General features: G+C 39.9%; 1 long non-coding RNA gene across 1 annotated transcript; it reads left to right on the top strand.

Annotated features, from left to right (window-relative positions):
* Window positions 1-16,092: 16,092 nt before the first annotated feature.
* Window positions 16,093-18,093, top strand: LOC123380809. The gene is made up of 2 exons (XR_006587024.1): window positions 16,093-16,977; window positions 17,097-18,093. It is a non-coding gene; the product is annotated as an uncharacterized LOC123380809 (long non-coding RNA).
* The last annotated feature ends 6,339 nt before the right edge of the window (window positions 18,094-24,432 follow it).

The following is a 24,432-nucleotide window of genomic DNA, read 5'->3' as shown; positions in this document are numbered from 1 at the left end:
AAGTTCTCAGATCTCCTGTTTTTGGAAACTTCCAGCCCACATAAAACCTGTACCCCTCTCTGTTCCTGACTGTTGGTAACTCTCATGTGCTGCTTCACTGACGTGTGGGACTTGAGTGTGCTTACTAGTGTCTTATCACAATAGGACTGGAAATGCACTTGGGAGTTTATTATTGGCTCCTGTGTTCTTTACTTCCATTCAGACCAAATCCCCAAGAGCATGTTGCCAGGTACTCTGCGCAAACCTTAGGAGCTCCTGGATGGAGCAGAGAGCTGTGGAGGATTTTAGCCTTGGCATCAAGGCACATATTACTGGGAGGATTAAGTCCAGAGGGCTGTGAAAGGAAGCACTTAGGTAAATACCCCAAGAGAAGTAAAAGAGTGCTCCCGTGCCTGGCACTTAGCCCACTATCCCCGCATCCTAGCGGGGCATCCTGGTTATGCTGGGAGGGGAGAGAGCAGCAACCAGGCCTCAAGACTAACAGGAAGTGGGGGAGGCTAAGCTTAGTCCTGGTGGCTGACCCACCCTCCACCCTTGGACCCCTCCAATGAGGTATTTCTTGTGCTCCTGGTCCTGCCAGCCAGCTCTTCCTGTCTTCTCCAGTAATCTATGGTCTGAAAAGAGGTCCAGATGCTTCCCAGGCTAACTTTCCAACGTGCAGTGCTTTTAGGACAGCACTTACTGCTTTTGCTTTTGTTTCTAATATAAATTTCCATCTGTGCCCACGAACTGATTTGAGTTTGTAAAATCAGTAAAAGCAGAAAATCAAATTTATACAATTTTCCCTAGATGGGCAGAAAAAAGGGAGAGAACTGGAGGAGAGGTCCTGTGAGTGTGGGGTCCTGAAATCAGGCTTCATTAGCTTCAAGGTAATAGCCTCCGGTCAACCTCCTCCTACCTTTTGAACTAAACCGTTCCTCCTTTTTCTTGATTTGGAACCCCTCACTGTCCTCTCTTTGAATGAAGAGTTTCCTTTGCTATGGATACTGAATCCCTATCTCAAGTGTAAGGAAATATGAGAAGCTCTGGCTTGCTGCCTTGCTCAAGAGTCAGGAAAGCAGTTTTCCTTCCCAAAAAAATCAGTACCCATGTGCCTTCCACTAGTCCAAGTGTCTGATGTCACCCATCTGCCCCCTTCTCCGTGTTTGCTGCTGAGAAGCTCAGAGCCGCTTTCGTGCACAGTTACTCCGGCCTCTTGAGGCTGATTCTTTGGGATCATTATTTCTCTAACTCCCTCTCCACCACCTGACTCCCACCCTCCACCCCCCTTTTGTGCTAACAAGCTTTGGTTCTCTTGTATTTGAATATATCTGTATAGGTCCGTTTGAAGCTTCTGCTCAACCTCCATTCTCCATTCCCCAGGACATTCCATCTGCTCTTCTGTGAGACACTGGGGCCCACCCCCCACCCCTCCCTGGGGACCCATGGTGGCAAAGCCTTCTTCCGTTCAGGACTGAGCGACAGAAGGACTTTCTCCTTAGCGGTTGCCTCTGATGGCAGCTCCTTCCCAGGCCTGGCAACAGCTCTGAGGCCTCCTTGTGACCCAACTTCTGAAAGACAGCTTCAGGAGGCTCCTGCATTTATGGGACTGTGTGCTAGAGCTTGGCTCCCTAAACCCTTGAAGGGACGGACTCCTCCCCTTCACTTTCTCCTCAAGCCTTGTCCTGCCTCAGGGAGGGGAGCAGCACACCTGAGGGCTTCTGGGACATGGCCTGGTTGTCCTGGCAACATGGGCTGGGCTAAGCCTACCAACTGTCAACGCTGATGACAGTTACTCATAAAGGAACTTTCCGTTGGTCCTCACCAGCTGGAAAGGTTGACAGGGCAGCAAATATTTAACTGCATTTCTGAGACCAGGGGCGTGGCTTGATCTGTCGCTTAAGTTGGGGCTTAAATTGGGATTAAAGCCCAGACATCCTATCTCGGAAGAGAGGATATCACACTCTCTGCCATGATAAGCTCCAGTGGCAACTCCAGCCCTCAACTGGAAATGCTGGGCGGGGGGCAGCTCAGGGCTTTTACCAGATTATCAAACATGGCATGATTCTGATCCAGAAGAAAAATCTACTGACATTTTGAGGACCACAGATACGGGGATTGTAATATATACAGTTAATTTTTAACGATCAACTTTATTGGGGCATCTGGGTGGCTCAGTCGGTTGAGCACCTGACTCTTGATTTCGGCCCGGGTCATGATCTTACAGTTTGTGAGTTAGAGCCCCCTGTGGGTCTCCATGCTAACAGCGTGAAGACTGCTTCAGATTCTCTCTCTCTCCCCTTTTCTTTCTGCCTCTACCCACTTGTGCACTCTCTCTCTCAAAATAAATGAAGAAATAAAAACCTTCAAAATATAATTTAAAAAATCAACTTTATTGAGGTATAATTCACATACAATAAAATCTGCTCATTTAAAACCTGTAGTTCATGGGACGCCTGAGTGGCTCAGTAGGCTAAGCGTCTAACTTGGGATCAGGTCATAATCTCACAGTTCATGAGTTCAAGCCCTGTGTCGGGCTCTGTGCTGACAGCTCAGAGCCCGGAGCCTGCTTCAGATTGTGTGTCTCCCCCCTCTCTCTCTGTTCCAACCCTGCTTGTGCTCTGTCTCCCTGTTTGTCTTTAAAAAAATAAAATAAAATAAAATAAAATAAAATCTGTAGTTCGAAGAGCTTTGACAGACGTTTATGTTTTTGTAATCATCACAGTCCAGATAAAGGACATTTTCCTCATGTCCCTTTGCAGTTAATGCCCACCAAGCAGCCCCAGCTGTACTGACCTGCTCTCTGATACAGTCAGTGAGCTTTAACCTTTTCTAGAGCTTCGTATAAATAGAATTATATGGTATGTTCTCTTTTGTGTCTGACTTCTTTTGCTCAGCATGATGGTCTTGAGTTTCACTTGTGTTGTTGCATTTACCACTAGTTCCTTTCTCTTGCTGAGTAATAGTCCATTGTTTGGATACACAAGAATTTATCTGTTTACTTGTTTTGTTACCAAATTTTGGCTATTATGAGGAAAGTTGTTATAAACATTCTGTAATCTAGCCAAAGTTAATTTTTGGATGTGGTGTGAGGTAACAGTTGAGATTTTTTTTTTTTAACCCGACTAGATAAGGGTATCTAGTTGTTACAGCATCATTTATTGAAAAGACTCCTCTTTCTTCCATTGAATTATCTTGGCATCTTTGTTGAAAGTCAGCTGACCATATATAAAGGAGTCCGCTTCTGGACTTAATATTCCATCAATCTGTGTGGCTAACTTTAAGCCAATACCCCATTCTGCTGATTACTTTAGCTTTATGTTAAAACAAATTCAGGACCTATTATAGGCCCTTTGCATTTCCATATAAATTTGAGTCAGCTTCTCAATTTCTACAAACGGGCTGCTGGGATAATGATAGGTATCACATTGGATCTGTAGATCAGTTTGGGGAAAATTGACATCTTAATAGTACTTAGTATTTTTAAAAAAATGTTTATTGGGCTGCCTGGGTGGGTCAGTAGGTTAAGTGTCTGACTTCAGCTTAGGACATGATCTTGCAGTTTGTGAGTTCCAGCCCTGCATTGGGCTCTGTGCTGGCAGCTCGGAGCCTGGAGCCTGCTCCAGATTCTGGGTCTCCCTCTCGCTCTCCCCCTTCCCTGCTTGCACTCTCTCTCTTCTCTCTCTCTCTCAAAAATAAACATTAAAAAAAAGATGTTTACTTGTTTTGAGAGAGAGAGCATGCGTGTGAACAGGGAGATGCAGAGAGTGAGGGAGAGAGTGAATCCCAAGCAAGTTCTGCACTGTCAGTGCAGAGCTCAACATGGGGCTCGATCCCACAAACCATGACATCATGACCTGAGCCAAAATCAAGAGTCAGATGTTTAACCGCCTGAACCAACCAGGCACCACTAGTGTTTAGTCTTTTAGTCCATAAATGTGGTATATCTCTTCAAGTCTTTTTTAGGAATGTTTTGTAGGTTTTTAGTGTTTAGATCCTGCCTATATTTTAATGTATTCCTAAATATTTCATTTTTTGCCACACTCTTGTGTCATTTTCCAGTTGTTTGTTGCTGATATGTAATATATGGAAATACAATATATTTTGTATGTTGATCTTGTATCTTGCAACCCTGCGAAACTCATTAATTTCAGTAGATTTGTGATACATTCTTAGGGATTTTCTGTGTGTACGAGCATGCTAATGATGAATAAAGACAACTCTTCCTCTCTAATCTGTATATCTTTTTATTTTTCTTATCTTATTGTAATGAATAGGGCATTCAGTAAAATGTTGAATAAAACTGGTAAGGACATTCTGCTGATCTTAAAGGAGAAGTCATCTGATCTTTCACCATTCTGTGTGATGATGGCTCTGAGACTTTTGTAACATCTCACATAACCACAGCACAATGATCTAAACCAGGAAATTAACATCGATTCAGTATTATTTATGAATCTACAGACCTTATTCAAATTTTGCCAATCACCCCTCTAAAGTTATGTTTTTGGTCCACGATCCAATCCGGGATCCCACTTTGCATTCCGCTATCATGTTTCCTTAGTCTCTTCCAATTTGAGACAGCTCATGACTCTGACACTTATCAGGCTTTGTCTGATATTTTCTCATGATTAGGGTTGAAGTTATGTAGCTTGGTGACAACACCACAGAAGTCATGTTGTGCCCTCTGCCTGTATTTTGTCAAAGAGGTACAAGATATCAGTATGTCTTACTACTCATCGTGTTAACTTTTAGCATTCACCCACTGATTTTCACATTCACTAAAAATTCTTGCCAGCAATAATTATTACTGTGATATTTCCCAAGTGGTGATTTTTTTAATTTCCGTAATTTCTTCTACATTTACAAATTGGAATTTTGAAGACAGGAAGAGCCAATCTTTCTCTTCTATTTATTCATTTATGCTAGTGTGGAATCATGGATATTTATTTTAGTCTATATGTTGTAATCCATCGCTATCATTATATTGTTTAAATTGATCCTGACCTAGTCACTGGGTTCTTCTTCAAGTTGGCTCTTATCACTTTGATATGCTCCCATCATATATGTGATTTGGATTTTTTTTTTCCTCACTAGCTTCCTCCCCCCAACCCCCCACCCCAGTTATGGGTAGCACTTTCTTTCCTTTTTATACCCAGTAGTTTTTTATTGGGCAGGATATTTTTCATCTTACATTTGTTGTGCTATATTTTGTTGTATTGGATTTAAGAGTGTTGGCTTTGTTCTGGAAGGCAGTTAAGATACTGATGGTTGAGGGGTACCTGGGTGGCTCAGTCAGTTAAGCATCTGACTTCAGCTCAGGTCATGATCTCATGGTTCACAAGTTCAGGCCCCACATTGGTCTCTGTGATGATAGCTCAGAGCCTGGAGCTTGCTTCGGATTCTGTGTCTCCCTCTCTCTCTGCCCCTCCCCAACTCATTCTCTGTCTCTCTCTCCCTCAAAAATAAATAAAAACTTCTTATAGAAGTCTTTAGAAGTTTTACAGTTTTACATTTAAATCTATGACCCAATTGGAGTTAATTTTTATATAAGGTTTGATGTTCAGGTCAAAGGTTGTTTTTTTGTTTTTGTTTTTTTCTTTCTTTCTTTTTTTTTCTTTGTTTTTGCCTCTGGGTGTCAAGTTGTTCTACAATTTGTTGAAAAGACCATCATTCCTGCATTGGATTCCTTTTTTACTTAAAAAAAATTCAATTGGCTGTACTTCTATGGGGCCATTTCTGGGTCCTCTGTTGTGTTGCACTGATCTATTGTGTCTCTCATTCTCAATATCACACAGTCTTGATTACCATAGCTATGTAGTAAGTCTTGGAATTGAGTAGTGATTTCTTCTACTTTTTTTCTCATTTTCAAAACTGTTTTAGCAATTCCAATTTTCTTTTGTCTTTCCATATAAATTTTAGAATAATCTTGCCTATATCTGAAAAAAAAATCTTTCTGGGATTTTGATAGGAATTGCAGTAAACATATATATGTACTGACATTATGTTGAGTGTACTAATCCAGGAATATCTCTGCATTTAGTCCGAACTTCCTTAATTTTTTTCATCAGCATTTTGTGATGTTTTGCATTCAGTCCTGTACACATTTTGTTATATTTACACCTAAGTGAAACTTTCCCCAACTACAAATGGTACTATATTTTTATTTCACTTCCCACGGTTATATAGTAATGCAATTAATTTTCATATGTATGGAACTTTTATCTTATAACCTTAATATCAGTTCTCAGAGTTGGGTATTATTTTTTGTTTTGTTTTGTTTTGGTGTATTCCTTGGGGTTTTCTTTAAGGTTTATTATGTCATGTGCAAATACGACAAATTTCTGTCTTAAAAAAAATCTTTTGGGGTGCCTGGGTGGCTCAGTTGGTTAAGCACCCAACTCGTGGTTTTGGCTCAGGTCATGATCTTGCAGTTAGTGAGTTTGAGTCCCACATCAGGTTCTGTGTTGGTGGCACAGAGCCTGCTTGGAATTCTCTCTGCTCCTCTCTGACCCCTCCCCCACTCACACACACACTCTCTCAAAATAAATAAACTTAAAAAAATTTTAAACAATCTTTGTCTTTTATTTCCTTTTCTTTATGCTATTACACTGGCTAGAACTTCTAGCATTATGTTGACTGTCAGTGGTGAAAGCAGACATTTTTGTCCTGCGCCTGAACTTAGGGAAAAACAATCAATCTTTCATAGTTTTCTTTTTTAGGTATTCTTTTATTTTTTAGCTTTATTGAGTATAATTGACAACTAAAATTGTATATATTTAAAGTATGCAATGTGATGATTTGACATATGTAAGCTTTGTGAAGTGATTGACACATCAAGTTAACACATCCATCACCTCACAGTTACCTTTTGTGTGTGTGTGTGTGTGTGTGTGTGTGTGTGTGTGTGTGTGTGGTAAGAACACCTAAGATCTTCTCTCCTAGCAAATTTCAAGTACATAACACAGTATATTAACTATAGTCACAATGCTGTGTATTAGATCCTCCGAGCTTATGCATCTTATAACTGAAGTCTTGTAAATTTGACTCAATATTTCCCCATCTCCCCCACTTTTCAGCCCCTAGTAACCACCATTTTACAACCTGTTTCTATGGGTTTGACTTCTATTTTTGTATTTTTAAGATTCCACATGTATGAGTTCGTATAGTATTTTTCTTTCTCTGTCTGGCCCATTAAGTCCTCTAGATTCATTCATCTTGTTGCAAATGGTAAAATTTCCTCCTTTCTCGTGGGTAAATAATAGTCCATCATATAAAATCTCACATCTCTTTTTTCTGGTTCATCCCTTGATGGACAGAGAATTTCCACATCTTGGCTATTGTGCGTAATATTGCAATGGACATGGGAGTGCATATATCTCCTTAAGATACTGATTTTGTTTCCTTCAGGTACATACCTAGAAGTGGAATTGCTGGACCATATGGTAGTTTTGCTTTTTTGGAATCTTCATACTATTTTTGTCATGGCGGTACAAATTTAAATTCCTACCAGCAGTACCCAAGGTTTCCTTTTTATCCATATCCTCCCTAATACTTATCTCTTGTCATTTTGGTAAATGCCATCCTAATGGACGTGAGGTGATATCTCATTGGTGGTTTTGATTTGCATTTCTGTGATTAGTGATGTTGAGCACCTTTTTTGTGTCTGCTGGCCATTTGTATATCTTCTTTGGAAAAATGTCTATTCAGGGCCTTTGCCCATTTTAAAATTAGATTATCTGAGCTTTTTTGCTATTGAATTCTTTATATATTTTGGATACTAACCCTTCTCAGATATGTAGTCTGCAAATTCTCTCATCCATAGTTGCCTTTTGATTTTGTTGATTATTTTTCTTTGCTGTGTGGAAGCTTCTTAATGTTTGTTTATTTTTGAGAGAGAGAGAGAGAGACAGAGCAAGCAGCAAGCAGGGGAAGGGCAGAGAGAGAGGGAGACACAGAATCTGAAGCAGGCTGCAGGCTCTGAGCTGTCAGCACAGAGCCTGACCCAGGGCTTGAACTCATGAGCCATGGGATCATGACCTGAACCATGTCCAAAATTGGACACTTAACTGACTGAGCCACCCAGGGGCCCTGTGGAAGCTTTTTAGTTAGATGTAGTCCCACTTGCTTATCTTTGCTTTTGTTATCTTTGCTTTTGACTTCATATCCAAAAAATCATTGCCAAGGCAATGCCAGGGAGTTTTTCCTTATGTTCTAGGAGTTTTACAGATTCAGGCTGTATGTTTAAGTCTTTAATCCATTTCAAGTTAATTTTTGTGTATGGTGCAAGACAGGGATTTGGTTTAATTCTTTTGCATGTGGATAACCAGTTTTTCCAACACCATTTGTTGAAGAGATTATTCTCTCATTGTGCATTTTTGGTGTACTTTTCAAAGATCAGTTACCCGTATATACAGTTGGGTTTGTATCTGGGTTCTCTATTCTGTTTCACTGGCCTATGTGTACTATACTGTTTTGATTACTATAGCTTTGTAATATAGTTTGAAGTCAGGAAGTGTGATGCCTCTGGCTTTGCTTTTTTTCTCAAAATTGCTTTGGCTCTTTGGGGTCTCTTGTGGTTCCACACACATTTGAGAATTATTTTTTCTATTTTTGTGAAAAATGCCTGTGGAATTTTGATAGGGGTTGCATTGAATCTGTGGATTGCTTTGGTTAGTATGTATATTTTAACAATATTAACTCTGCCAATCCATGAATGTAGGATATCTTTCCATTTATTTGTGTCTTACTTGATTTCTTTCATCAATGTCTTCTAGTTTTCTTAGGTCTTATAGTATATGTCTTTTACCTTCTTGTTTAAATTTGTCCCTAATTATTATTTTTATGCTATTATAAATGAGCATATTTACTTAGTTTCTTTTTTCCAGTCGTGCATTCTTAGTGCATAGAAATGCAGCTGATTCTCTATATTTATTTTGTATCCTACAATTTTACTGGATTTATTCTAAAATTTTTTTCATAGATCCTTTTCATAGATACTTTTTTGGAAATTATAATGTTGCTGGATTTAGCTAACATTTTTTCATAGATATACATCTTAAATATATATAATAGAAATTTCATTTATTTCTGCTATTACTATGATAGGGCAAGATAGGACTCAGTAAGCAGAAAGGGAGAGGCTAAGGCCTGAAGATCCCTGGGTGGGGAAAAACACATATTTTAAAACATTTCTTCTGGGAATGTCAGACTTGGAGCAAACTCCTTCAGGCGTAAAGTTCTTCTTAAGAATGTGACAGCACCTACTCCCCCTCAGGTTTCCCTCAGGAATTTGACCAAAGACCTGACTAAAAAATATGTAGCAGACCATAAAAGGTAGGACCCACAAGGAATGGCCATAGACCACCCCTCGTACAATGGAAATGAGCCAATCAAAAAGGAACGACTAGGCATTTAGAATTACCTAGCCAGTAGGGGTAGAACCTGAGAAGAACCAAGGCAGAAGGGAAGGGACCCGCCCAAACCCTATAAAACAAAAGCCCCTTGCCTATCGTTGCGGACATTCACTTTCGAATGCGCCCTCTCTGTAAAGAGAGCTTTCATACTATTCTTACTTTCTGATCTCACACTCTAATAAACTTTTGCCTGCTGCTTGTTTTATTTTGTGTCCTTCTCTTCACTCTTCAAAGCTTCAAGACAACAAATCCTGGGCATTGAGACGAAAAACATTCCTTTCCTCGTTTCCTATTGTGGGACATCAGACTATTGTATTGATTTGAAGCTTTCCCTCTTTTTCCCTATTAGTATGATAGGAAAAAAATAGGATGAAATAGGCAGAGAAGGAAAGGATTAGGACCTGATGTCCCTGGGTGGGGAAAGATACATTATGGAACAATGTTGGGAGTGTCTGACCACAGCAAACTCCCTCAGGTGACTCCCTACCAGGATTTCTTCAGGAATTTGACAAAAGACCTGACTAAAAATAAGTAGGCTCTAAAACCTATGACCCATGAGGAACTGGTATGGTCATAGACCACCCCTCATACAATAGAAACGAGCCAATCAGGAATGGACAACCCAGCACCTAGAGTTATCCAGCCAATACAGATAAAACCTGAGAAGGAACAAGGGGGAAAGGAAGGGTTAGGGTGACCAGAACCTTATCAAACAAAGGCCTTGCCTGTTGTCGGCAGGCGTTCACTTTTGAAAGTCCCCTCTCTGTAAAGAGAGCTCTCCTACTCTCCTTCCTTCCTAATCTTCTACTCTAATAAGCTTTTGCCTGCTGCTCATCTTGTGTCCACTTCTTCATTCTTCGAAGTGGCGAGACAACGAATCTCGGGTATTGTGGTAAAAAATCCTGCAACATTAGCACTGCTTTAGCTGCAGAACACAAATTCAGTTATGTTTTTCATTGTATTTTCATTGTAATTCAGCCTAGATGTTTATCCTTTGGATCAGAGACCAGCAAACTTTGCATAGGGCCAGATACTAAATACTTTAGGCTTTGTGGAACGTATAAGGTCTATATCATTTGTTCTCTTTTTTCTTCTTCTTTGTAACATTTTAAAAGGAGACTATTTTTTAGAGTGTTTTAGGTTCACAGCAAAATGGAGCAGAAAGTACAGAGATTTTCCGTAGATCATCTGTGTATCCACATGTGCATAGCCTCCCCCATTATCAGCATACCCCACCAGGATGGTACATTTGAGACGACTGATGAACCTACAATGGTAAATCATAATCACCCAAGGTCCATAGTTTACATTAGGGCTCACTCTTGGTGTCTTACATTCTATGGGTTTGGACAAACGTATAATGACCTGTATGCACCATTATGTTACCACACAGACTAGTTGCTCTGCCCTCAAAAGCTTCTGTGCTTCACCTATTCATTATTCCCTCCCCACTAACCCCCGGAAACCACTGATCTTTTTACTGTCTCCATAGTTTTGCCTCTCCCATAAGGTCATACAGTTGGAATCATAGAATATGTAACCTTTCAGACTGGCTTCTTTAAGTTATAATATTCATTTAAGTTTTCCTCCATGTCTGTTCATAGTTGAATAGCTCATTTCTCTTTAGCACTAAATAATATCCCTTTGCTAGATGTACCACAGTTTATTTATCCATTCATCTACTGAAAGACATCTTGGTTGCTTCCAAGCTTTGGCAATTATGAATAAAGCTGCTGTAAATATCTGTGTGCAGGGTCTTGTGTGAACATAAGTTTTCAACTCCTTTGGTAGGAGTGTCATTGCGGATCGTATAGTATGAGTATGTTTCATTTTGTTGGAAACCACCAAACTGTCTTCCAAAGTGGCTATACCATTTGGCATTCCTTCCAGCAAGAATGAGAGTTCCTGCTGCTTCACATCCTCACCAGCATTCGGTATTGTCAGTTTTTGCGTGCACACGCGTGCGCGCACGCGCACACACACACACACACACACACACACACACACACAAAATGGCTTGTGGGACTATAGCTTGCCAAGCCCTGCCTTAGACCTATTTCCCACCTTCCGTAGTCTTGACTATGTGTCTCTAGGCTTGCATGGTGCATGTCCTAGCTGAGTGTTTGTACTTCAACACACACCCACACAATTAAAGCTTTCCCTCTTCTGCAAGTTTGTCCACAACCTTCTCCTTTTCCGGGACTCACTTCAGTTCTTATTACCACCTCCATGAAATTTGTTCTGTCCCATTCATTCTACCCCTGTCTCTTTTTCTGAAAACTTACTGCTTGTAATTTTGATAACACCATTTTGTGCTAAATGCAGACCATCATGGTTTGCTACTTTCACTGCTTCATGTATTTTGATTTGTTTCTGCAACTGGATGGTAGGGTTGTGGAGAGCTGACATTTAGCTTAACAACTACAATGATAACTGTGCTTTGTTTTAAAACAACTCTTTTGGGGTTATCAAGAGTTTGCATGGGCTTTTTGTTTTTAGTTCATTAGGAGAACCCTGTAAAGTAGTCTGGGCAAGGAATTTTATCTCTAGTTGACAAACTGAGGCTCAGACAATTATCATGGACCAAGGCAACATGGATGAAGGCTCTGGGACTTGTAAATGATGAAATCAGATTCAGACCCCCCAGGGCTGGCCTGTTGCAGCTTCAATATCCTGATATTTGTAGTGCATGGTCACTACGCCCTTGGCCCAGCTGGTTGAAAGGATGCCTGATGCTGAGAGGGTCCATGTGCGTTTCCCCAGCTGTGTTGTCTAGTCCCGTGTCCATACCCCCACTTCTTCCCCTGACTGTGTGCACTGTTTTTCTGCTGTATGCTGCCGTTATTTTAGGGAGAACTTGGGCTATTACCCTTTCAGAAGACGTGCACCTCCATCCTTTCACATCTGGAAAATCTTTCTGCAGAGAAAGAGGACTCTGCCTGAAAATGTACTCATTTCCTGGAGCTGTTTTTGGCTGGAAAGGCCACGTTGCAGGGGGAGGACTTATCCCTCTGGAAATCTAACACCTGTCCTGAGGAGAGACTATTCCCCACCATTGCTGTGTCCTCCTCTGTGGAAGCACAGTGAGCCCGGGGGCCCAGGCCTGTTGGACTCTGGCACAGGAAACTGCCTCTTTTGTAGTGCTGTCTCTGTGTTAGTAGAGGAAGTGTTGGTGGAGAAACTAGGGCTAGGATTTTCATAGCCTCAGCAAGCATCATTGGGAAACACAGGAGTAAGTGCGGGCCCGTCCGTGGCTACTGTGGAACCAATACCCCCCGCCTGTCCTCTCAGTGAGTCCAGGAATGTTACACTTTAGAGGAAGATCTTGGGCCTGACCTGGGATGTCAGAGTGGCCATCCTCCCTCTGGCCTCCCTAAGCCCAAGCCTAGACCCTGCCTGGTATGTGCTGGCCAGTGGCACTTGCTCTCTCCGCACAGGCATGGCTCGCACAGGATTGCCCACTCCACCCACACTCTAGAGCTGGATGCCTGGCACAGACACATGCCCAAAGTTGTCACTTTAAAGGAGAAATTTGGCTGGGTTCAGGCTACAAGACTCCCTGGAGCACGTGACAGGGACACCCAGGTTCTTGGAAAGCCCTTTCTGTGGGGCTCAGCTCTCATTAATTCAAGGATAACACAGCCCTCCTTTCTAGAGAAACTCATTTTCCTTTAAGGCCCCTTCCTTGGCCCAGTGCTCTACAATCAGTAGTTTTGTCATTCATTCAAGTCTTCATGAGTACCTGGTCCTGGGAAGTGATTGAGGGTTGGATACTTTGGGGAAGATGAATACTTGGTAACATTATGTACGCACCGCCCCTCGTTAACTTACAGCAGCTTCATAAGGCAGATACTCTAGGGTCTGGAATTCAAAGAGGAGGAGACCTAGTTGCTTGCCAAACCTCACACGGTTTGGTGGGGCAGGAGCCCAGAGTTTGAGCTCAGGTGTGCGCTCTTTGACCTCTGCGTTCTCTTGTGTCTCCAGTTTGGACATTGGTCAGGAGTTTCAGTGCAGACGTAGGAACTGTCCCTGGCTGGGGTAATTAGAAGCTGGATTTCTGAAGCGGTCAAAGATGGCTCACGAAATCTCGGAGAAGGTGGATTCCGGCTGGACGCTGCCCATCTCATTTCTTGTTCTCCGCCTACAGGAAGGCGAAGTTTCTCCGCTCACCTTTCAGTCAGGCCAGTGGAACATGGCAGGAAATGATATCTGGCATTTCCAGGCCCGGCTCTAAAATTTTGTGCCCGATCCTTGGCTTTTACTCTCATGTGAAAGAGGAGGAATCGGAGATGGTTAGAGCCACACCAGTGAAGCTGCCCGGCCTTGCGTCCCCACCTGGAGCTGTCCTGCTCAGGCCAGCTGTCCAGCCTGCATGGGCCTGCCTGTGACTGGGAAGTAAAGCTTGCTGCAGTTAGCTGATGAGATGTTGGGTCTGTTTGCTGGAATGGCCTAGGCTATTCTGACCAATAAAGCCAGGAAACTAGGCTTGGTGGCTCCAAACTCAGGCCCAATGCCCTGAATCATGTGCTCAGACTGCTTCGTCGGGACATCAGTGCTAGTACTGGTGACACAGGTGGCAAGGTCTGCCTCACCATCACTGCGACGCCAGGCGGTAGACACTGGGGATCGAGCCTCTGCTGAACTGTCTCTGGAAGGTGGGAGCTGGAGCCATGCCAGCTCCAGTAGGCTCTGGAGACTAAAAGATTAAAATATGGATCCTAGCGGCGCTGGGTGGCTCAGTCGGTTAAGTGTCTGACTTCGGCTCAGGTCATGATCTCGCAGTTCGTGGATTTGAGCCCTGCATCGGGCTCTGTGCTGACAGCTCAGAGCCTGGAGCCTGCTTCGGATTCTGTGTCTCCCCCCTCTCTCTGTCCCTCCCCCACTCGTGCTCTGTCTCTCTCTCTCAAAAATAAATAAACAGTAAAAAAAAAATATATGGATCCTACCCTTAAAGTGTTACCCATCCATTTGGAGGAGTGAAAAGCCATGAAAGGTCATTATAATGGAACAGAAAGTGGTAAGTGTGTTGGAAAAGGATGGGTACTGGACTCGGATTCCTGGAAGAAGAGAGGCATTTAGGTCAGGATTAGTTGCCTATGTGTGCTCGGGCTCTGGGTGTAAGGTCTAAGGCTAGATTCAATTGTGTTACTATCTTTTGCAATTCAAGAACTTAAGGAAAAGTGTTGAAGATAAAGGTGGACATAGAATTTATTAACAACAATGAAAAAATCCTACAACCCCAAAATATACACTCAGTGTATATGTACTTATGGATACATACGCTCATACCCTGCACCTGACTCTTGGCTCATAGTTAACTCTCTCTCCTTCCGGTATAGCCTTATTTGGCAGTAAAGTGAAAGGCAACTTTATTTGTTGTTTTAACTCTTAAGACATTGCATTTTTTGGGTCTTTTATTTGTGAACCCAAAGTTCTACTCTTTCTATCAATACTTTCATTAATGTCTCAATAATAACACCACTAGTGACTCTACTTCTACTCTTGATTGTTATTTATTGGGTTCAACGTCTCACACAGTTCTGAAAAAATAATCCAATTGTGTTAAAATGCTTTTTCACAGCCATTTAATGGTTAAGACACAGGGCTGCTAACATTGACCTTCCCATACACATCCTTGTTTTTTTGTAACCATCAATCATTCATTTGCAAGTCTATAACCTACAATTTTGCATTCATTAGTCGTCATTTAACATATAACTCCTGACAAAATTATTGATGTATTAACATCATATTTTTATTATATGCTTAGGTTCCCAAATCATCCTGAGTCCCTTGAAGGCTGCTATTCTGCTCGTCTTAATAAAGTACAGCAAAAGATTGGAAATAAGCCAAATATGTGTAAAACAGAAACTACTTAAACAAGTCATGACACATCTCTCCATGGGATATTACACAGTTGTAAAGAATAATGAGGAGGCACTTCATGTCCTGTTATGCAGTGATCACCAAGACATATTGTTAAGACAGTCAAATGCAGAGCCCAATGTAGAGAATGCTCCCACTTTCGGTACAAAGGAGACATTAAAATGTGTGGGCTTACAAAAGCATGAAATACCTCTGGGAGGACATACCCAGAAGCGAGATAACATTTGTTACCATTTGGGAGGGAAATCATGTGGCTGAAAGGCTGGGTTAAGGGGGAAAGTTTTCAATGTATATGCTTTGCTTTTTTACCCTCAGATACTTCAAATAGGAAATACTGTATTTCCTAAGTGTGAGGATATTCTCGTACATAACTGTGGTGCAATGATCACAATCTACCAATTTAACGTGAATGAACCATCATCTGATCCACAGTCTGTCTTGTAATTTCAGTTCTCAGTAATGACTCAATAGCCTTCCCCCCCAACCCCCCCATCTAAGACTCAACTCAGGATCACATGTCATATTAGCTGTCACGTATTTTAGTCTCCTTTACCTCGGAATGAGTCCTACATGTTTCTTTGTCTTTCTTTCTGTCAATGGCAGCAATGATGAAGCCTCTTTAAGTGGCTTCTCGGGCAGTAGATGTAGACAGGTGGGAACTGGAAGAGGAGAGCCAAGGCATGGAGGCCTTAGGGACGGCTGTCAGCTTCAGCCTTACTTGTGGTCTAATACGTGGAACGCTTTTGAGGACTTGGTGGAATAATGGCATTTTGGTGAGGGTGAGAACGTGCTCCTAGGCTGCAGGGATGGGTGGGTGGGTCTTACAGTCATAAGTTGGGTCTACCTAGAAATTTTGTAGGCTTATTTTGAAGGCTGGTGAGGCCAGGTGACATTTTATTACATTCTTAGGTACATTTATAAGGGGAGGTTGTCTGTAGCTTTCATCAGAATTTTTTAAGGCTTTTTATTCAAAGTTTTAAACACATGCAAAAGCAGAGAGTGTTTAACGAACCCCCATGTACTCTCTACAATGGTTTTGCTGGCTGGTCAGGGACTTGGGAAGGCACAATTAAAAACTGGTCACAAGACATTCTGGGGAAGAGGTGTGTGGCTGGACCTCTCTAAATGGCCACAGAATGTGAAGATCTGCATCCCAATGGTCACTCAAGAGTAGTTGCAGCAGAGAAGGGTTTTCATAATCAGATGAAATGATTCATTCTCTGGGTCAGTTAGCTTCTTTTCCAGGCATCTCTGTTCTTGCCCAAAGGCCTCAGAGATCAAAGTGGCCAAGACAGCAGTGACAGAGATTGTGCATCAGCTCAACATCATGGACTGTCTACTTCCTAAAGCCTAATCTCCAACAGCAGAGACCGACACTGAGCCCCCCATGTAGCACTACCCTTTGGGAAAACAAGTGAGCTACCACAACATGCAAAGGATAGGATTTTGATGTCACTGACATAGATACTCTGGATATGGATGTGCTTTTCTTGTCTGCAGTACTTCTTCCAAAACTATTATGCATGTGCTGACAGAATATCTTAGTCACCATGATGGTATTACGCCTTGCATCACTTCTGACCAAGGAACTCATTTTACAGCAAATGAGGTACAGCAATGAGCCCACGTTCATGGGAATCAGTGGTCTACCATATTATCCTGATTACTGTAGCTTTATAGGAAGTCCTGAAATCAGGTAGTGTATGTTCTACTTTGTTATTCTTTTTACAATTGTTCTGGCTATTCTAGATTCTTGGCATTCTCTTGTAAACTTTTGGAATAATCTTGTCATTTTCTACCAAAAAAACCTTCTAGGATTTGAATGGGATTGTGTTGAATCAGGAGATAAATTTGGAGAGAACTGACGTCTTCACTACACTGAGGCTTTCAACTCCGAACATGGCATATCCCTTTGTTTATTTAAGTCTTCTTTACTTTCATTAGCAATGTCTTTTTGTGCACAGGTCTTGTGGTCCTGTTTTGTTAAATTCTTTCCAAATTATTATATGGTCTGTGATGCTACTGTGTAAATCGCATGTTTTAAATTTTAGTTTTCTGGTAACTTATTGTCAATATTTAGGAATACAATTCATATATTGACTTTGTACTTTTTTAAGGTTTATTTATCTATTTTGAGGGAGGGGAGGGGCAGAGAGAAAGGGAGAGAATCCCAAGCAGGCTCTGCATTGTCAGCACAGAGCTCGACATGGGGCTTCAACCCATGCACTGTGAGATCGTGACCTGAGCCGAAACCAAGTTATACACCCAACCAACCAAGCCACCCAGACACCCTGACTTTGTATTTTAGAGTTTGTTTGTGAATTTTCTTATTTTAGTAATTTCATAGTATGTTTCTTAGGATTTTTTACATATATACATACATTATTATGTCTTCTGTAAATGGTTTTACTTCTTCTAATCCATAACTTTCTAATTTATTTCTATTTTGTTTTGTCATGTGGCACTCTAGTACAATACTGAATAGAATGATGAGATAGACAATTTTGCCTTTTTCTTGATCTTATCATTAACTGTAATGGTAGCTCTGTGTTTTGTATTTTTTTCCTTAAGTTCACTGAAAACTATTATTGTGATTTTAAAAACGGCCTAATGGGTTTGTAATGAATTCGGCATATCATTCTGTTGATATTTTAGAACTGATACTGACTTTTGCTAGAGAATTAAAAAAAAATTCAAAAGTGAAAATTGTGTAATAAACTCCATCCCTGGCAAAACCTGCCATGTCACATGGTCACAACTCACTGTTCTGTACAAAAGTTTGTATTAATAAAGCTGTGATATAAAAATCAAATAACAAGCAGTGGTGTTTTAAGTGTAGACAGGTTTTCCATTTGTTCCATTACTTATAAGGCTTGAATCTCTCTTTGACAATGTAACATTAAATTCAGTATGATGACTTAAGTCGATTAAAAAAAAACCCATCCTTTTATACTCTGAAGGATTTCTTTCTTTCTTTCTTTTCTTTCTTTCTTTTCTTTTCTTTTTCTTTCTTTTCTTTCTTTCTTTCTTTCTTTCTTTCTTTCTTTCTTTCTTTCTTTCTTTCTTTCTTTCTTTTTTTTTGGTCATCTTTCCTCTTTTCCTTTTCTTTATCTTTGCTCTTTGACTTCTTTTTCTGTTTTGTGTGTGTGTTTGGCTTTTTTTTCAATTTTACTTTAGTGTCCGTGTGCTTATTCATTTTTAAAAAATGTTTCTTGTGTTTGTTGTTCTTGTTGTCCTGACGTCCTGCTGGGCTCGCACTGCCACTGTGCCTTCAGCCTTGGCTTCCAGGACTGTGGCTTCCACGTGGGCTGCCCAGGACAGCTTGACTCTGGCTCCTGCTAAGCCCGTCTGGCCGACGGCTGCTGTGTCCAGGCCCTTTTGCTTCCTTCATTACTGTGTTGTTCAGTTCCTTAGACATTTTGCTGAATTTTTCTCTTCTTTTCCAGATAGGTTTCTTTCGCTATCACCTTCTTTAGAGTCTGGTGCAAAGCAGGTTCATCACTTCCTTAGTTAAGTCAGAGGAAGGTCGAAAGGCCTAGTTAGCAGGGGTTTAGGCTGGCCAGCATTCTTATCATTTGCTCTTTTTTCTATCTGTGTGTCTAGTGGAGTAAGAATATAAATTGTTGCCACTTGATTCTTTGTTGCTCCTTGCTTCTAAGATGAGTGGCCCATGATCCTTACAAGGATTTTTGTCTGCCACTTAGTCTTCTCGCTGGAGCACGTGGTATCCTAAGTGGCTTTGTGATCATGGGAGTTTTTGATCTCTTGTGGTACTTGACCTACCTTTTTGGGGGAATGTCCTGTTTATTTTTTTGGCAATTCTCTCTTCCCTCAGCTTATTTTTCTGTTCAGATGCAGAAGCTGTAAGTTTTTTTGTAGACTCCTTTTATTAGGTTGAGGAAGTCCTTGTCTATTTTCAGTGTTTTGCTGAGAGGGTTGGTTGTTATTGTCTTTTCTCATAACCAGTTCTTTAATTTTTTTTTTTTCTGTGTCTCTCATGATGATTATAATTTGCCTCTTTTATTCTGTTAATGTTGAGGAATACAGTAAGTTTTCGAATGTTAAGTCAACTATGCATTCCTGGGATAAACCCCACTAAGCCACATGTATTATCTTTTTTAATATTGCTGGATTCAACTTACTAATGTTCTGTTCAGGATTTGTGTTCAGGAGAGGTAGCCGTCTGTAATTGTCTTGTAATAACTTTGTTTTTCTCATCAGGATAATGTTGCATTATAAAATAATGTGAGAAGTGTTCCTTTCACCTCTTTTCTGGAAGTTTTCGTGTTAAGACTGGTATTATTTCCTCTTTAAATGTTTGATAGACTTCAGCAGTGAAGCCATCTGGTATGGCATCTTCTTTGTGAAAAGGGTTTTTTTTTTAATGTTTATTTATTTGTGTGTGTGTGTGTGTGTGTGAGAGAGAGAGAGAGAGAGAGAGAGAGAGAGGAGTAGAGAGAGAGGGATAGAGAGAATCCCAAGCAAGCACCATGCTCAGTGAAGAGCCCAATGTGGGGCCCGATCTCATAACCATAAGATCAGTACCTAAGCCGATATCAAGAGTTAGACGCTTAAACCAACTGATCCACCCAGGCGCCCCTGTGAAAAGGGTTTTTAAGAAGTTGTTATGAATTCAATTTCTTTCATAGATATAGTATCATTTAAATGATTTCTCTCTCTTTTTTTTGACTTTACAAATTTGTAATTTGTATGATTTATTTTCTCATTTTAAACAAACTTACTTTTGTACTTAATTCTGTATTAAACATGTATTTTTTCTATTTTTAATTAATTAATTAATTAATTAATTAATTAATTTTTAGTTTACATCCAAGGTAGTTAGCATATAGTACAATAATGATTTCAGGAGTAGATTCCAGTGATTCATCTCCTATGCATAACACCCAGTGCTCATGCCAACAAGTATCCTCCTTAGTGCCCCTTACCCATTTAGCCTATCCCCCCACCTGCAGTCCCTCCAGCAACCCTCAGTTTGTTCTCTGTATTTAAGAGTCTCTTATGTTTTGTCCCCCTCCCTGTTTTTATATTATTTTTGCTTCCCTTCCCATATATTCATCTGTTGTGTATCTTAAATTCCACATATGAGTGAAGTCATATGATATTTGTCTTTCTCTGACTTATTTCACTTAGCATAATACCCTCTAGTTCCATCCATGTTGTTGCAAATGGCAAGATTTCATTTTTTTTGATCACTGAGCAATACTCCATTGTATATATACATATATATACCACATCTTCTTTACCCATTCATTGTCAATGTATATTTGGGCTCTTTCCATACTTTGACTATTGTCAATAGTGCTACTATAAACATTGGGGTGCATGTACCCCTTTGAAACAGCATACCTGTATCCCTTGGATAAATACTTAGTAGTGCAATTGCTGGGTCATAGGGTAGTTCTATTTTTAACTTTTTGAGGAACCTCCATACTGTTTTCCAGAGTGACTGCACCAGTTTGCATTCCCACCAACAGTGCAAAAGAGATCCTCTTTCTCTGCATGCTTCCCAACATCTGTTGTTGCCTGAGTTGTTTCAGCCATTCCAAAATGAGGTGGTATTAGATGGTATTAAATGATTTCTCTTTTTATGTCAGTTTTTGTAATTTTCCTTTTTTTAAAGAATAGGTAGTTTCATTATGTTGATGAATATACTGGAATAAATTTGCATATATTGTTAGTCTATCATTTTAGCGTTTGTAGGACCTGTAGTTATGTTTCCTCTTTAACTCCTGATATTGGTAATTTGTGTTTTTTCTTGATAACTGTAGAGGTTTATCAAATGCATTACATTTTTAAAAGATACAGCTTTGGTTTAATTGGTTTCTCTGTACTGTTTGTCCATTTTCTATTTCATTATTTTTTTAAGTTTATTTATTTATTTTGAGAGAGAGAGAGAGAGAGAGAGAGAGAGCGAGCATGAGCAGGGGAGGGGCAGAGAGAGAGAGAGGGAGAGAGAGAATCTCAAGCAGGCTCTGCACTGCCAGTGCAGAGCCTGACCCAGGGCTCTATCACAGGAACTGTGAGATTATGACCTGAGCTGAAACCAAGAGTCAGAAGCTTAACCGACTGAGCCACCAGGCAAACCCTCATTATTCTTATTGTTGCCTTTATGTTTCTCTTCTACTGTTTTTGGATTAAGCTACTCTTTTCTTTCTGCTTTCTTAATGTACAAGTTTAGATGATTGCCGCAACAAAGATCCTCTCCTGTCAGCCCCCTTGTTTATTTTTCTTTGTGTGAAAATGCATACATTCTAGTTATACTGCAGTCTCTTTGGCAAGCATAAACTATCTTTTCAGACTCAGCAGGTATGTTAGAGAAACTGGCTTCTGAATTTGGTACCAGTCCAGCATGGATTAAGAAGAAGAAATCTACTGAAATGAGGATAAAGAGGATTTTAAATGATAACAGAAATTCTATTTGGTAAAATTGGAGTAAATTCTCTTTTATGTCATTTCCCCCAAATTCCATTTTAAAACAGGTGGCCTTTTAAAGACAGATGTTTCTGTTGTACTGGGCCTTGGATACATTAGCTGTCCTGGGCTTTCTCAGCAGAGATACAGACCTGACATGTGACCTGGGAGTGTTTTCCCTGAATCCAGTCAGTGTTAATTGGTTCCAGATATGGAGGGGAGATGGGTAATCTCATAGTCTACAGATGTCAGAAGCTTCTTCTTACCCTGTCTTTTCATATTTTCAATTAATAAGCCTTTTTGAAAAACATTTGGACTTCCGCTCACCTGGACTTCCAGGTGAGTTCTAGAAAGTTGTAAGAGACCATTTCTCTCACTGTAACAATGTGAGTAAGCTGTATGAGCTACAAAATCATAGTGGTTAAAAACCTACCAGAGAGCTGAAGATGCAATGAATTTAAAATGACCTAATTTACAAACTGAGGGTTGATGGGGGGTGGGAGGGAGGGGAGGGTAGGTGATGGGTATTGAAGAGGGCATCTTTTGGGATGAGCACTGGGTGTTGTATGGAAACCAATTTGACAATAAATTTCATATATTAAAAAAAAGTACAGATAATATAAAAAAATAAAAATGACCTAATTCCAGCGTAAAGAGCCTTTTTTAGGAGAGTGATACATGAGGCTGCTTTCACATAGGAATATTGTGGATGGAGGAGGAATCCCTACCATAGATAGGGGATTTGGGAGATGCAATGAGAAACTAGCTGAACTGGCTGAAATTTGGATGAGCTGGTATGATGTAGTAAGATTCCAAAAGACCTAAATGCAAACGGCACCTACCTGCAAATTCTCATCCATGAGGCTCCACCAATGCATGGCTCTTGTCTGTCCCTGAAGGACAGGGAATGAGTGTGGAGAGAGATTTTCGTAGGAGCACTCACAGGTCGCTTTTTCTACCTGAGTCTCCACTGAGTACATAGCAACAGCACAGACAAGAAAGGATAGAGACCCCTTCAAGTCACACGTGCCCACCGATCCTTTCCAAATGAATACATAGTCAAAGATAGAAGACGTGTAAAAAAGCAGGAAAATGTGACCCATAACCAAGACAAAAAAATGGCCAATAGAAACAGAACCAGAAATGACCCAGATGTTGGACCCAGCAGACAAAAGTTTTAAGGTTAACTCTATTAATGTGTTTAGTGGAAAATATTGGAAAAATAAGTAAAAATAGGGGAAACTGCAGCAGAGAATCTGAAATTCCATAAACGAATAAGATGGAAATTCTAGAACTGATATGAAAATTTCATTTGAAGGATTTAGCAGCAGAACTTGAAGACAGATTAATAAAATTAATCCACATTTATGCATAAGGAGAGAAAAATTAAAATTAAAAAGGTACAACAGACTCTCAGAGAATTGTAGGATAATATCAAACACTATAATGTATGTATATTGGAGTCCCTATGAAAGAGACGAAAGGAAATGCAGCACAGGGAATATTTGATGGGATTAGACTTGAGAATTTTCAAAAATTAATTAAAAAATATCAATTCACAGATGTTAGAAGCTCAGGAAAAGCCAATTAGAATAGATACCAAAAAAAACCATATCAAGGCACATCATAGTCAAAATACTGAAAATTAAAATTAAAGAGAATATATTAAGCACAGCCAGAGAAAAGTGGCACACAGTTTAATGATACAATAATAAGAATGACAACTAACTTCTCACCAAAAACTCTAGACTCCAGAACACAGTGGAATAGCTTCTTTAAAATGCTGAAATTAAAAAAAAAAATCAATCAAAATACATACTTAAAGAATGAAAGAAAAAAAAAGACATTTGCCCTCAGAAAAAAGCTAAAAGCACTTGACTCTGGTAGACTTTCATTACAAGAAATAAGTTCTTCAGGCTAAAGGGAAAAGGTATCAGATGACGCCCAGATCAATAGGAAAGAACACTAGAAAAGGGCAAATCCGTGGGAAGGGGTGGTGTGTGAAGATGTAATCATCACTTTTTATTTACCCAATAGGTATTTAGATTTACCCTAATTTCAGTAAACTCTTTGCTCCATATTAAAGAGTGAACACTGGTATATATGGTGGTGAACGCTCTCAGGTTTCATTTGTTGAATGTATCTTTAATTCATGTTTATGGTCAATGGTTTTTTCTCTCTTGAGTAAAGTATTTTATGTTGAGGGTTATTTTCTTTCCGCATATGAAGATGGTCATTCCACTGTCTCTTAGGTTCCATTGTTTCTTGATTTTTGTTTTTTTTGTTCTGTTTTGTTTTTTTTGACGATTCAGCTGTCAGAATAAATGATACACTCAAAAGATGTGGATTTCTTTTTAACACTCTCCCTGGGATTTATTTGGCTATATATATATATATATATATATATATATATATATATATATATATATATATTTGTATTTATATATATATATATATATTTATAGACACACACACATACACATATATATGTATGTATATACATTATATATATATACACATATATATGTATGTATATACATTTTATATATATATATATACACATATATATGTATGTATATACATTTTATATATATATATATACACATATATATGTATGTATATACATTATATATATATAAATAAAATTTATTGTCAAATTGGTTTCCATACAACACCCAGTGCTCATCCCAACAGGTGCCCTCCTCAATGCCCATCACCC

Source organism: Felis catus, chromosome D2 (assembly GCF_018350175.1).
Source record: "Felis catus isolate Fca126 chromosome D2, F.catus_Fca126_mat1.0, whole genome shotgun sequence".
NCBI lineage: Eukaryota > Metazoa > Chordata > Mammalia > Carnivora > Felidae > Felis > Felis catus.
The sequence above is the reverse complement of the archived record's forward strand: the minus strand, read 5'-3'. Positions and strand labels throughout refer to the sequence as shown.